The sequence below is a fragment of the Microtus oregoni genome, unplaced genomic scaffold (genome assembly GCF_018167655.1).
Source record: "Microtus oregoni isolate MIOR12 unplaced genomic scaffold, Mior012 000031F_ref0000149, whole genome shotgun sequence".
NCBI classification, from domain to species: Eukaryota; Metazoa; Chordata; class Mammalia; order Rodentia; family Cricetidae; genus Microtus; species Microtus oregoni.
Genome location: NW_024543090.1, coordinates 11,890,523 through 11,903,685, shown reverse-complemented (window position 1 = coordinate 11,903,685; position 13,163 = coordinate 11,890,523). Strand labels below are relative to the sequence as shown.

Here is a 13,163-nt window from a genome sequence, read left to right as displayed (position 1 = left end):
ACTTAGCCTTTAGATTTAACCTTCAATTTACTTGATGGTTAGATTCTTTTAGTGTATTAATCATCCACTCTGCTTGACCATTTTTCCAGATTTTATAAAGCACACAGAGAAAATTTTCTAGGAGGCAGTTTGGACATATCAAAGAAATAATGTGCATTTATAAAATAAAGAACTACACTGGACACTCTATCCTAAATTTAAATAATTCTAAATTACATCATCTATATAGTCACCTTTAGGGCAGAGACAGTAGAAGCTACTAATGTCTCACTTTCCCACTGATGACTCTGAACACACTTCTGAATAAATTATTCACTTTCAAATTTAAACTCTGGATGCATTTTTGAGACAACACAACCTAAATTACAGAGACACTAGTCCTTTATAGAGAACTACTCATTGTGATTATTAATTTATTTACACAAACAAATTTGGTGTTAATTTTTTATCACTATAGGTTATTTAAACAGACTAAAAAAATTATCTATCCATACGGCATTTTTAGAATACTTATGTATTCTAATTTTTCAAAGAAAAAGGAGCAAGACACTAATGGTCTGTGGTAATGGATGTGTGTTGCTTACAAGGTAATGGAACATATGCCTTAGTGGAAACTTACATTATACAGTTGTTCATATGCTTTTAGAGCCCTCATACCAGATTAACTCAGCAAAAATTGTCATAACCAACTCTTTTGTATAATCTTTGGATTGATACCAATATATCTTTGTTCCTCAATGTATAGATGACAGGATTCAGGGCAGGTGTGATAGCAAAGTCAACAATAAACAGGTATTTATCAATTGATGATGTGGGGAAAGGCCACACATAGAGAAACATACATGGAGTAAAAGAAAGAACAACCACAGTGATGTGTGCTGACAGAGTGACAAGTGCCTTCGACAAATCCCCTGAGGACCTTTTCCAGACGGTGACCAAAATGAAAACATAGGAGAGGAGAAGCAGGAAGAATGTCCCCATGCTCATGAAGCCACTGTTGGCAGCAACAACAAACTCAAACTTGTCTCTATCAGTACATGCGAGTTGTATGATCCGAGGAAAGTCCCAGTAAAAGCTGTCTACTTTGTTAGGACCACAGAAAGGCAGGTTTATAACAAAAGAGAACTGGGACAGAGCATGGACCACACCAGTGACCCAGCCAGCAATTACAAATGAAATACATAATTTAGGGCTCATGATTCTCAAGTAGTGTAGTGGCTTACAGATGGCTGTGTACCTGTCAAATGCCATGGCTATGAGCAGCACCATCTCCACTCCTCCCATAATGTGGATAAAACACATCTGAGTCATACAGCTGTGGAAAGAAATTACTCTGTGTTCTTTCAGAAGATCTGAGATCATCTTCGGAACAGTGGTAGTGGAAAGTCCAACATCAATGAGGGACAGGTTGGCCAGAAGAAAGTACATAGGTGAATATAAATATGATTCAGCAATTACCAAAATGACAATGAAGACATTTCCCACAATGATTCCTAAGTAGAGTGTAGAGAAAGTCAGCATAAGGAAAACTTTAGTTTCCTAAGAACTAGAGAGTCCTAGAAGCACAAACTCAGAAACAGTGGAGTCATTTAGTTGATCCATTGGTATGGGTATTTTCGAATCACTTCTTAGGAAATTATGAAAATTTGTAGCTTAGCTACTAAGGGATATATTCAAATTACAAAACGCCCTGATTCTCTAATCAAAATCAAGAGAAAAACTCTGAGTTGATAGCAAAAGAACAAGCAACTGAAAAATAATAAAACTTTTATGATAGTGCCTTTAAGGAAACACAAGCATAAATATGGTAACGGAAACAGATGGGATTTCTCCTATTTATTCTACAGCCAGACATTCTGTTATAGTAGGTTTGCTTTGCAGCATTTCTATATATGTTCTCTGAACTGATTTCTAAGTGTTTCTAGTGTCTGTTCACTTCAGATGACAGAATAGCCATAGAATGTGTTCTTGTCGTATTTTGTAAAGTATTTTTTCATGAATTGTTTCACTGGTGAAATGGAGGTATAGGCACAAAGGTATTTTTATACACGTGTAATTTGTACATTTCAGTCTATTTACTCTCCCATTTTCTCATTCCCAAATCTCTATTGATTACTCTTCTACAGTCTTACTTTTTCTTTAACATTTTCCAGCAATGATGAGAAGTTGGACATGTTTCTCTCTCTGATAGTTCCTTTAAAACAGTGCCTTGCATTTTTTTCCTTCGTGCTGCAAATGAAACAATTACTTCCTTTAGATGACTAATATTTAATTATATGTTAGTTATTTCTGTGTGTAAGCTATTGTAAATAGTACAGTCATAAATATGTAAAATAATGATTCTCTTCGGTATGCTCAATTTGTTTGCTTAAGATACAGCCCAAGGGAAAATAATGGATAAATATGGCAGCCCTATTTTAACTTTTTGAAAAATGTCTATGATTCAATACAATTGCTACATGAACACTCTCATCACAAGTACACAAAGTAGACTTTTACTTTATTCTTAATTATCACTAGATACCTTTTGATTTGATAGTAGCTTTTCTAGTAGATAATACTGTGATTTCATTGTAGTTTTGATTTGTGTTTCACTTATGGCTTATTGTATTAACAGAACATTTTAAATATTTATTTTCCTGCTTTTATGCATATGACTATTTTGTCTGCATATCTATATGTGCTCCATGTGTGTGTAATTCACATTGAAGTTAGAGGCGGGCATTTTATCCTCTGTGACCTGAGTTATTACAGTCCACGAGTAACTTTCTGGGTGATTTGAATTTAACATGAGTCCTGTATAATAGCAGCAAATGGTCTTTTCTATTGAAACATCTCAACATACCCAATAGTGAATATTTTTCTATATGTCATTTGGGCATCTGTATTTATTTTCTTCTGAAGTGACATTCATTCTCATTTCCATATGACTTTGAAAGTGAATTGCTTATATTTTCAGAGGATGATTTAGCATTTTGACTTTCTTAATATTACCGATGAATGTTCATATTATTTTATTCTTATTCATTCCCTTTGGTTAGTTTTATTTTTGTTTTGTTATATAGATCTATTTCATCATTTTTGTTTCACTGCAGTGTAGTTTTGAAATCGTATCTGAATGTATGCCTATACCAATCGGATAAGTTGCATTACTGTCTTTTGTTTTTTAAATAATTCATATCTTATATGTTGTGTATGTTTTCCTTTTTCTATACAATTTATTATAAATATTACCTACTCAAATTGAGATGATGTTTTTAAAAAAATATTTGGCTGTGACACATTTATCATGGTCCTGCTTAGACATCAATATTCAGTGATTATAAAAGTAAATGTGTTATTAGTTAAAAAATTATATATCAAAGCATAATATTTATTATGTACTTCTTTTGTGCAGGTAAGTTTAGCAAGTACATTAAGTCTTATACCATGTATAATTCTGTATACATTCTCTGTCCTTGTTATAGATTTATATGTTAAAAAATGAATCTCCACATATACAAGAATAAAGTGTTAGGTTCAGGACTTACATTTAGAAATTTGGAAAAAATATTTAATTCTTTTGATTACAGAACTATGCTATAATGAATGGTATTTTGAAATATACTCCAAACATCTTCCAATCAAACAACCTCCAGCTTATGTAGCCTATAGCTGTAATAAACTCATTAAGATAAAAATCTCTGAAGTGGTGTCCACTGTAACTACTCTTCTCTATTGCCAGACATTCCCTAGAAATCCCTGGTGTCCATTCAGTCAGTCTTACTATACAATTGCCATTAACACCGTGTTCCTTGAGAGAAACTATTTTCTATAGCGATCAATTTTCACTTACTGTTTTACTGTGTTGCTCTACAGGATTTAGTTGTAATTGTATTAATTTGCTTTTGTATGTTTCTAAAGTTTTGGACTCTTGGCTTCATGAAGCTCTTATAACCACTTGTTCTCCTATCATTTAATGATTTCCAATCCAATTTTTAAAGGATTACAGCTTAATCTCACATCAGGAACATGAAGTCTGGGTTCGTTTTTGAACATGTAGTGAAATTTCCATTTTTCATTGAAATTTGGGCATGGAATTCCAAATCAATAATTATCCAGAAAGTCATTTCCGCTAAGTAGGGAAAACACCTTCCTATGGACAAAGTGTATCTTTGTTTCTCATTTTATCTGTGCAGTTAATGCTATTGTTGTTTTTAAGAGTGCAGCAGCTATGATGCATAAAGCCCATGACTTGCATGCAGCACAGTGGAAACTTGAACAAAGCCCAGCACTCAGTGCGCATGTTGACCAACTTCAGCAAAGCCATCAGTCCTTTTCCACATTTCTTCTCGTGATGTGAGAACACTGAACTCTACTCTTTATGATTCACTGCAAACAAGGCCTTCTGATGACTGCAACTACATTCAGTCTGGCATTTTCTCAACCAGTTTCTGAAAAATTGCATGTAACCTTTCTCCATGCTTTTATTTTTATAAAGTGATTGTTTCTCCTATTTTAACTCTTAATATTTGGCATGACTCACTCATCTTAGACTTCTCCTGTTTTGTTTCTTTCAGCACCATGATACTGAGTTTAATTAGTATCTTACTATTAAATTATTTACCTTTAGTTTTAATTTTGAATCAAGAGTCCTATGTCCAAAGTTAAATACGTCATATTTGTAAAGAAGACTTCCTAGGGCTTCAAGTTAATCTGTAAAACCTAAACATATAATCACGGAGGCTAAGCAAATCTGTTAATTTGTATTATTACCATTTTCCCAGACAAAAAAAATAGTCACACCACAGACTTCTGCTCTTGACATATATTATACATGTTCACAGTTTTTACTATCAAGCAATTTCAGTGGTTCATTTTTTGTACCTGTTGTTGATGTTTTTGGTTTCCTTTCTTCATATTTTCCCTCATTAAAAGTGTAAAGTGATTGCATTGTTTTCTTCCATGTTCTGCTGTTTCTAATCAGCATCAGTTACACTGCTTACCTCTCCATCTGAGAGTCTTGATGAATTAAGTCACATAACACTTAAAAGCAATAAGCGATTAAATAATTAATAATATTTCTGAATAAATTAAATACATACAATTTTATAGTCATTAGAAAGTAATTTGAAATTTCCTTAACTCGTTCACCTGTTCAACTAATAAATCAGAATGGAGGACAAGGCAGACATAATTTTAGTTCTATGTTTAGAACTTTATTCTGACACAAATAATGTTTCTGAAGTTTTATAAGCAGTAGCTTTATTTTAATTAATACTTTCAAATGGTCATATACAAATATGGAAAGAACATCACGTAATCTGTCCTAGAACAATGGAGAAATATATGGTGTTAGGGAGTGGATGGATTATTCATACCAAAATATAACAAATAAAACATGTAAGCCATATTTGCTTTCTATCATTAACTTTAGTTGACCTCAATTGATCATTTACATATAAAACAGAAAAAGGGCTGCTGGGAAGACTCACTGAGTAAGGTGCTTGCTCTGTATGCATGAGGACCTAAGTTCAGATACTTAGCACCTGTTTAAAAACCAAGTGTAGTGGTACATATTCATATCAGTGAAGAGAACAGATATCCTGGGGGTACCAGCCTCCAGTTTACCTGAAACAGTAAGATCAAGATTCAGTGAGTCAGCATGTTACAAAGCAAGGGGTAACTGAATATCTTATATCTGAATTCCCCATTTTACAGACACGAGCAAGCTCTCCTCCAGCCTCTTTATTACGGTCATTTTCACGTCATCACTCACTCCATACCTGGCTCCTTGCATTGAGATGCTCTAGGAATGAAATTAAAACAATAAATTAAAATAAAAGATGACATGCTCAGAGCAACTTGAGGCAGTCAGGCAGGGCACACAGTCCTTTATATATATCTTGTAAGTACCATAACCAAAGGGAAACACTGCAGAGGTGAGGCAAGGAGCCCCTGCTATATAGGCACAGGAGGAAAATTTATATTGTAAATATCAGGTGAAATAGAGCAGGACTGAACAGGGACACTAGAACAAATACTGTGCTCAGCTGGAGGAGATGCCTTTTGTAAAGGACCTATAATCAAAACTCTATGGAATTAAATGCTACCCACAAATTTAAAATATTACTATTTTGAAATACAAAACATATACGTATTCAGTATGTTTTACTGTATGGATGATTAAAACCCATGGTTTAAGTTTAAAAAAAGAAGCTGTAACAGAGTTTTCATAAAATGGTTTATTTCTTATCTTCCTCGTTTATAGTTCCAGGTGTTTTTACATATCCTCACTGATGATATTGTACTCATAAGTATAAAAATATAGACATCATTTATTCAGAATATAAACACTCATAATATTGTAAACATGTTGCCAAGTAAGGTATTATTGAAAATACAGTACCACTTGAATAGAAATATCACAATGAGATCAACACACACAGTTAACAATGAAATAGTTCTCTATATCCATCACTAGTCATAATCTTCCTGTTTTGCCAATCAGAATGGGGAGAAAAGGAGAGATTTGTAAAGGCAGAATAAATAGATCAGCAAAAGAGCCTCGACATTTTTAAGACTTTAAATAAAAATCTAAATTTGTATATTGCATATGTATTATAATTGAAATGTATAAGATTTTAACATGTAGCTATTATTACAAGACTGAATAATAAATATGTGACAAATACATTCACACAGAGACTATAGTTTAAAAGTGTAAATAATGAATTATTAATTTTAATAAATAAATACAGTGAAATACTAAACTTTAAAATCACCAGAATAGATTTACACAGGCAAATCTAGAGAGATTTATACTTACCTGAAAAACAAGAGAAAGCATAAAAACAGTAATATAACTATTTGTGAACATTTTAAACTTAAACATTCTTTAGGAAGAAACACCAAATAACACCAGTAATGGTGAGGGCTAAAAGGTAGAATGCTAAGTGTCTTTTCCTGTCTAAATTCTATATTCTTGTGTTGTTTAAACAATCTCAAAGATTCTTGTATCTACATTAACCAAAGGTGGATTTATAAATACAAAATACTAGATTCAGAAAGAACAGATTTGCAAATTCAACTGAACAATTTCAGATTTATTCAAACTAGCATATAATGTTATAATAATGATTTAAAATTAGAGAAAAATTATTTTCTCCTAAATATATGTTGCTCTACAAGAGTTTGCTCAACATCAGATTCATCAGCAATAAAAAAAAAAAACACCTCACATGTAGGAGTAGTTCACTGTTTCTTATTTTAACACTGATCAGCTGTTTGATTGATGTTAAAGAAAAAAACATGAGGGAGAAGAGACATGGACCAAGAAAGATAATAGTAAAGAAGTTAGAAAAAAGTAAAATAACACTATATAGGTTAAAAGGGAAGTAATTAGCGTAAAATTTAAAGGCTCATTTTGTTGCTATGTTCAAACTGACCTACTACTGAGACTATGACAGAAGGACCAGGCTCAGACACACAACAAGCAAAACAAAAAAATCAAAGGTAGATCATGAATGGAATATTTCCTGAGTCGTTTAATACCTATTCACTGTTTGAAACCCCTAACAGCCACCGTGTTCATAATTTCTCTCTGTGTGTGAGGTGGTCAAATCCTTACAATAAGTTTATTTATCCTTTTCCTGCTCTCGTCTTTCATTTGGTCTGTATTTTATAAGACTATTTTCAGCATCTTTTTTTTTTTTAACTCAGATGCCTAATTCGTTCCAAAAATTGAAATGAAACCTAGGGTTATACAACTTCTAAATTTATTTGGGAAACAAGCATGAATGGATACCCAATAAGTATAACTGAAAGAAAAATTGTATTGAAGATGGGGCACTCTGCATGTTACAGAGATGCTGTGCATTAGCTGTACAAGGAAAGTTACTGCTAATGCAGTATGGTATTGATGTGTACTTACCAGGTGTCCTCAAATACTAGAAGAAGTATTTCCACTATCTTTTAGGAAGTGTCTTTGTCTTGGATACTGTCTGTTTAATACTTCTTACCAATGCTCTAACTACCTACAACCTGGCAAAAGCATTTGGTGACCAACAGATGGTTGGTGACCTAAGTCTCCAGATCATTTATCATGGGAATTGTACATCAAAATCCCATTGCATCAAAGAAATACTAGTTGTTTTAGTAAATATTTGATGAGGAGGTAAAGGAAACCAAAGAATAATTTTTTTAAAGAAAAACAAAGCTTGATATTTTATTACACAGCACAATTTATATATCATTTGTACCAATTTTATTGAAAACCATGTAGCTACTAACAAAATCATTGAGTGTCATTTACATTTAAATTATTTATGTTAACATATTAATTGCATAAAACAATGGATTAAATTATGACAATGTTATATATTTACATGTCTTATAATATTAAACACCTCTATTAAGCTCTGTCATCTACTTCCCATTCACACTTTCCCAATTTCACACCACACATCCCATATTGTCCCCTCTTGCTTTCATGTCATTGTACATAAGCTCAGACCTGACTTATGAGGCAAAGTTTGTCTTTGTGAGTTGGGTTTATGTCTTCTGATGTTATGACAGCCAGCTCAACTACAAAAATATTCAAGAAATATTGTTTGGAATATTTGATATCAATAAATTAATGCAATTACTGTTGTCCTTTAAAGTCATCAATATTGCTTAACATTTTTATTCTATATGTAACTATACATTTCAAATATAGACAAAGATTATCAAGGTAATCTTAGCTAATATTCAACTACAGTTGCTTCATGAGAGTCCATTTTTCTTTTGTATCATTGCTATAGTATGTAAATAAAAATGTATGCCCACTTAAATTTTTCTCAATTTATATATATATATATACATATATATATATTTCTGTATTAAAATTTTGATATAATTATATAATAGTTTTATTAAGTGACTAGATAAGTCTACAATTCATCTTCAAATAATTGAGTTAGATTGCTTGTTTCTAGTGATTGATTCAGGCAAATGGTCTTTATTCATTTGTTAATGCTAGGCTTGCTAAATACTACAAAACTTTCAGAAAACAAACAACGTGTAACAAAACTAACACCACATCGATAGTCACATATGCTAAGCAATATGTATTATTTACAATATAATGTTTCTTATTTCAAATTTACTCTTTGTAACCTAAATAACAGCTAATGTAAATGGCTTAGAATATGAATATGTTCTGAGAAGACATATTTATTTGGATGTTCCTGGTTTGATTCTTTTTGTCAAGCTAGATTTTATTTCTTTAGTGTTTAGAAATGTGTCCTTTTGGAGTAAAGCTTTACTTTGCTATATTGGACATGCTTGAAAGTCAACTATAAGGAACCTAATGAACTTGTATATATCATTTACCCTGAATAGCCAAAAATACCTTCCATTGGTGAACATAGGCGACATACACCTCTTTTAAAAGTTATAATTTTTCAGTCTAAGGAACATGAAAATCTGTAAAAAAAAAATTACAAACACAGAGAAATGATGGAGACATTGTACTCTGGAAGAGAGTAGATAGGTTGCTGCAGCTTCAGATACTCAGGTGATGGAGGAAGGTCATTGGCTAATAAAGGAACTGCCTTGGCCCATTTTATTGGTTAGAGGATAGGTGGGAGGAGTAAACAGAACAGGATACTGGGAGGAAGGGGAAGTGAGCTCAGAGTCTCGACAGCTCTTCTCTCGGGAGCAGACGCCTGAGAGATACGCCATGCCCCACTCCCGGGATGAAGCTCCGGCCCAGGATGGACATAGGCTAGAATCTTCCTGGTAAGCGCACCTTGGGGTGCCATACACAGATGATTAGAAATGGGCTAAATTAATATGTGGGAATTAGCCTAGAAGAGAATGGGCCAAGCAGTGTTTAAATGAATACAGTTTGTGTGTTGTTATTTCGGGCATAAGCTAGCCGTGCGGGCGGCTGGGGTGCTGGGGACACAGCCCCACCGCCCTTATTACTACACTCAGGGTCTACTCACTTGGAAGTAACTTGAAACCTGTTCAGCCCCTACTTTTTGCCCCAGTCTTGTTTGCATTTAACTCTATATTGACTTTCAGATATCAGTTTCTAAGAGGCTATTTTTTTCAATAGAAATTTAATGTTAAAATGTGTATTCTCTGTCTAAATCACATTTGGCTAAATGATTATAAGCTGTCATGTGGGTTCTGAAAGTTTAACTCAGGTCCTCTTTTCTGGAAGATCAGCCAGTGCTTTTAACTACTAAGCCATCTCTCCAACTCCCAAATGAGCTTTCTGAACACTAGGCTTCCTGATACACTGTAATTACGTATCCTTTATGGTTTTTCAGCATTTTTTTACAGAGTCCAGAACCTTTGAAATTCATGATCAGAGAACATTTCTTCCCAATAGTCATGACTTTATCACAGATAGCTAAATATCACATTTTTCATCTTTCATATGCAATTAACTGTTGTCATTGTGAAACAATGTTGACAATTTTATCAACTAGTACTACTACTTCTAATTTTTACTAAATTACTTATTCATACATTCATTAATCATATAATTATTAAAATTAAAAAAGAGCTATTCTAGCATTTTAAATTTATATAGAACTTTATTTTCCTATCATGTAACTACCAAATATTCTTTTTCAAAAATTCACATTTTTTTCAGGTATACAGTATCAAATTGATTAGGGTTTCTCATTTGGAGTGTCTATCACCACTCATACCTGTTTACTTAATAATAATATGACACATATAGGATATGATAAATTCAAGAAAGAAGATTAAGAATATTTTATCTTGCTTATGTGCTCAGTTTTATATCTATTTTTGACTTTACCTGACTCTGTTACTTTTCTCTTAAGATTTTCTTATTGTTTTATATATAAATTTATCACAACTTTACAAGTATCATTATTTTCCCTTCTGTTTCATCTTGCAACAACTATGTCAAAAATCTACCTTGAACATGTAAAATCTATATTTTACTAAAATAGTTCTACAATTTACATAATTATGTTTTAGTTGTATTTAAGAACAATATGCCATTTTTGTCAATGGTCATTAGCATTAGCATATATTTATTCTTATACTCATATACAAGAAATAATCTGTGTAAATAAATGAGAGTAAGGATTCTAGGACACACAATGTATGACTCTTATAGGGAATTGTATATGCAAATATCAAAGATCAGTCACTGCCATCAGAAGAGTTAGAGAAATTCTTTTAATACAATCCTCTGACATTCACAGGATCTAGTCCTGTATAGTTTTCTTTAGATTTATTTAGAACTGAACTAAATTGAAGAACTAAACCAGTCTGGGGTATTTGAATTTATTATTCTTGGGTTTGTGACTCTTGGGAGCTCTAGTCTTTCTTTGTTCTTAGTGATATTTTCCTTACTTTATTTAATCACCATTTTGGCAAAATATTTATTGTATTCATTATCATCATTGACCTTCATCTCCATTCCCCTATGTATTTCCTGTTTGCCAATCTCTTTTTCATTGACTTTCGTCTTTCCTCAGTCACTACATATAAGATGATCACAGACTTCCTCAAAGAAAAAGGGACTATCTCCTTTAAAGGGTGCACGGGTCAGATTTTCTTTAGACACTTCTTTGGAAAGGGCGAGATGGTACTGCTTGTGTCAATGTCCTATGACCGTTATGGGGTCATCCGTAAGCCAATCCATTACTCCAGCATCATGAGTAGACATATGTGCATTGGAATAGTGATGCCATCATTGGATCATTGGCTTTGTGCCAATGATATGTATCCAATAATAAGCCTATTAGTTATAATTGTAAATTGTTATAATTGTAAAACTGCCCTTTTTTGGATCCCAGGAATTGGACAGTTTTTTTCTGTCATATTCCATTTGTCATCAAATTAGCTAGCATGGACATCTATGTCCTAGAAATTTTGATAAATGTTGACACTGGGGTGCTAGCAACCATATGATTCATTCTGTTGCTGATCTCCTATTCTCTTATTCTGATTACTGTCTGCCTTCATATAAGGATGAAGAATACGAGGCTCTCTCTGCTTGCACTGTTCCTATCACTGTGATCATAATATTTTGGGGAGCCCTGCACTTTCATCTACCTGTGGCCAGTCAGCATGACCCAAGTAGACAAGTTTCTTGCAGTGTTTTATGCTGCCATCATACCTCATCTGAACCCAGCCATTTACACTTTAAGAAACAAAGAGATTAGAAATGCTTTGAAGAGATTACAATACTATCATATGAATTTCAGTATACATTTTATGATTCTACATTGTTAGATTATTAACTTATAGGTAACTAAACTAATCACATTTGTCCTTTTTCTATGTACTATAAACATTCTCAAATTCATGGAAGTTACATAAAATGGTTGTTAAAATGTCTGTGTTTACAAATTTCATTGATCTTACATTGAAAATAACTGTATATAAAATGGTAATAATCTTTTAAATTATGATTTTGATTATCTAAAGTGGAACTTAAGGTTAATAACAAATTAAAGGTAACTTACATTTGCTACTTCAATTTTTATTGTCGCATTATCAAATCAAGTATCAAAGTTTGTGACATAAATCTCTACTACCCCTATGCCCCATTAAGCCACCAGATTGAATCTGAGTCTTTTTTGGCTTAGAGTGTTCCTATGTCTAGAATAGAGCTGTCTCAAGTGGTCATGTGTATAGCATATCTCAATTAATGACTGTTATTGTCTCCTTTGGTGCTGAAGTCTCCCTGGAATCTCAAGTGTTGAGATAGCAGAACTTCCTTGAGATCATTCAATCTGCTTAGTACTGAAACGATTATTCGGGAAATAATCCCTTGCTCAAGCTGCCAGGCCTAAGGAAAGGTACTCCCTAGTAGCCACTGCTGACAGTTTTAGTCATCTACTCCGAAAATTAAAGAGATGTATACAATAAAGATTTAACAAAAGCTCAACACAAGAAAGTGTGATTAAATGTAATAGTAGTCATAATATTATAACGTGTGAGCACAGTGGTGGAGACTGTTCATCAATTAAAGAGTGCAACCCAAATTTAGTTTCCATAACTCATGTCCTGTGGCACACAATCACCTGTAACTCCAATTCTAGTAGATTTGACATCTCTGGACTACATGGTGACCTATAGACACATGTTCATATACCACACAAAAAATAAAAATACAATGAAAATAAAAAGAAAGAATGCTT

The 13,163-nt window shown here is 32.9% G+C and overlaps 2 pseudogenes; one reads left to right on the top strand and one right to left on the bottom strand.

Annotated features, from left to right (window-relative positions):
* Nucleotides 1-666: 666 nt before the first annotated feature.
* Nucleotides 667-1,602, bottom strand: LOC121465494 (annotated as a pseudogene).
* A 1,776-nt stretch (nt 1,603-3,378) lies between these two features.
* Nucleotides 3,379-12,252, top strand: LOC121465492 (annotated as a pseudogene).
* Nucleotides 12,253-13,163: the final 911 nt, after the last annotated feature.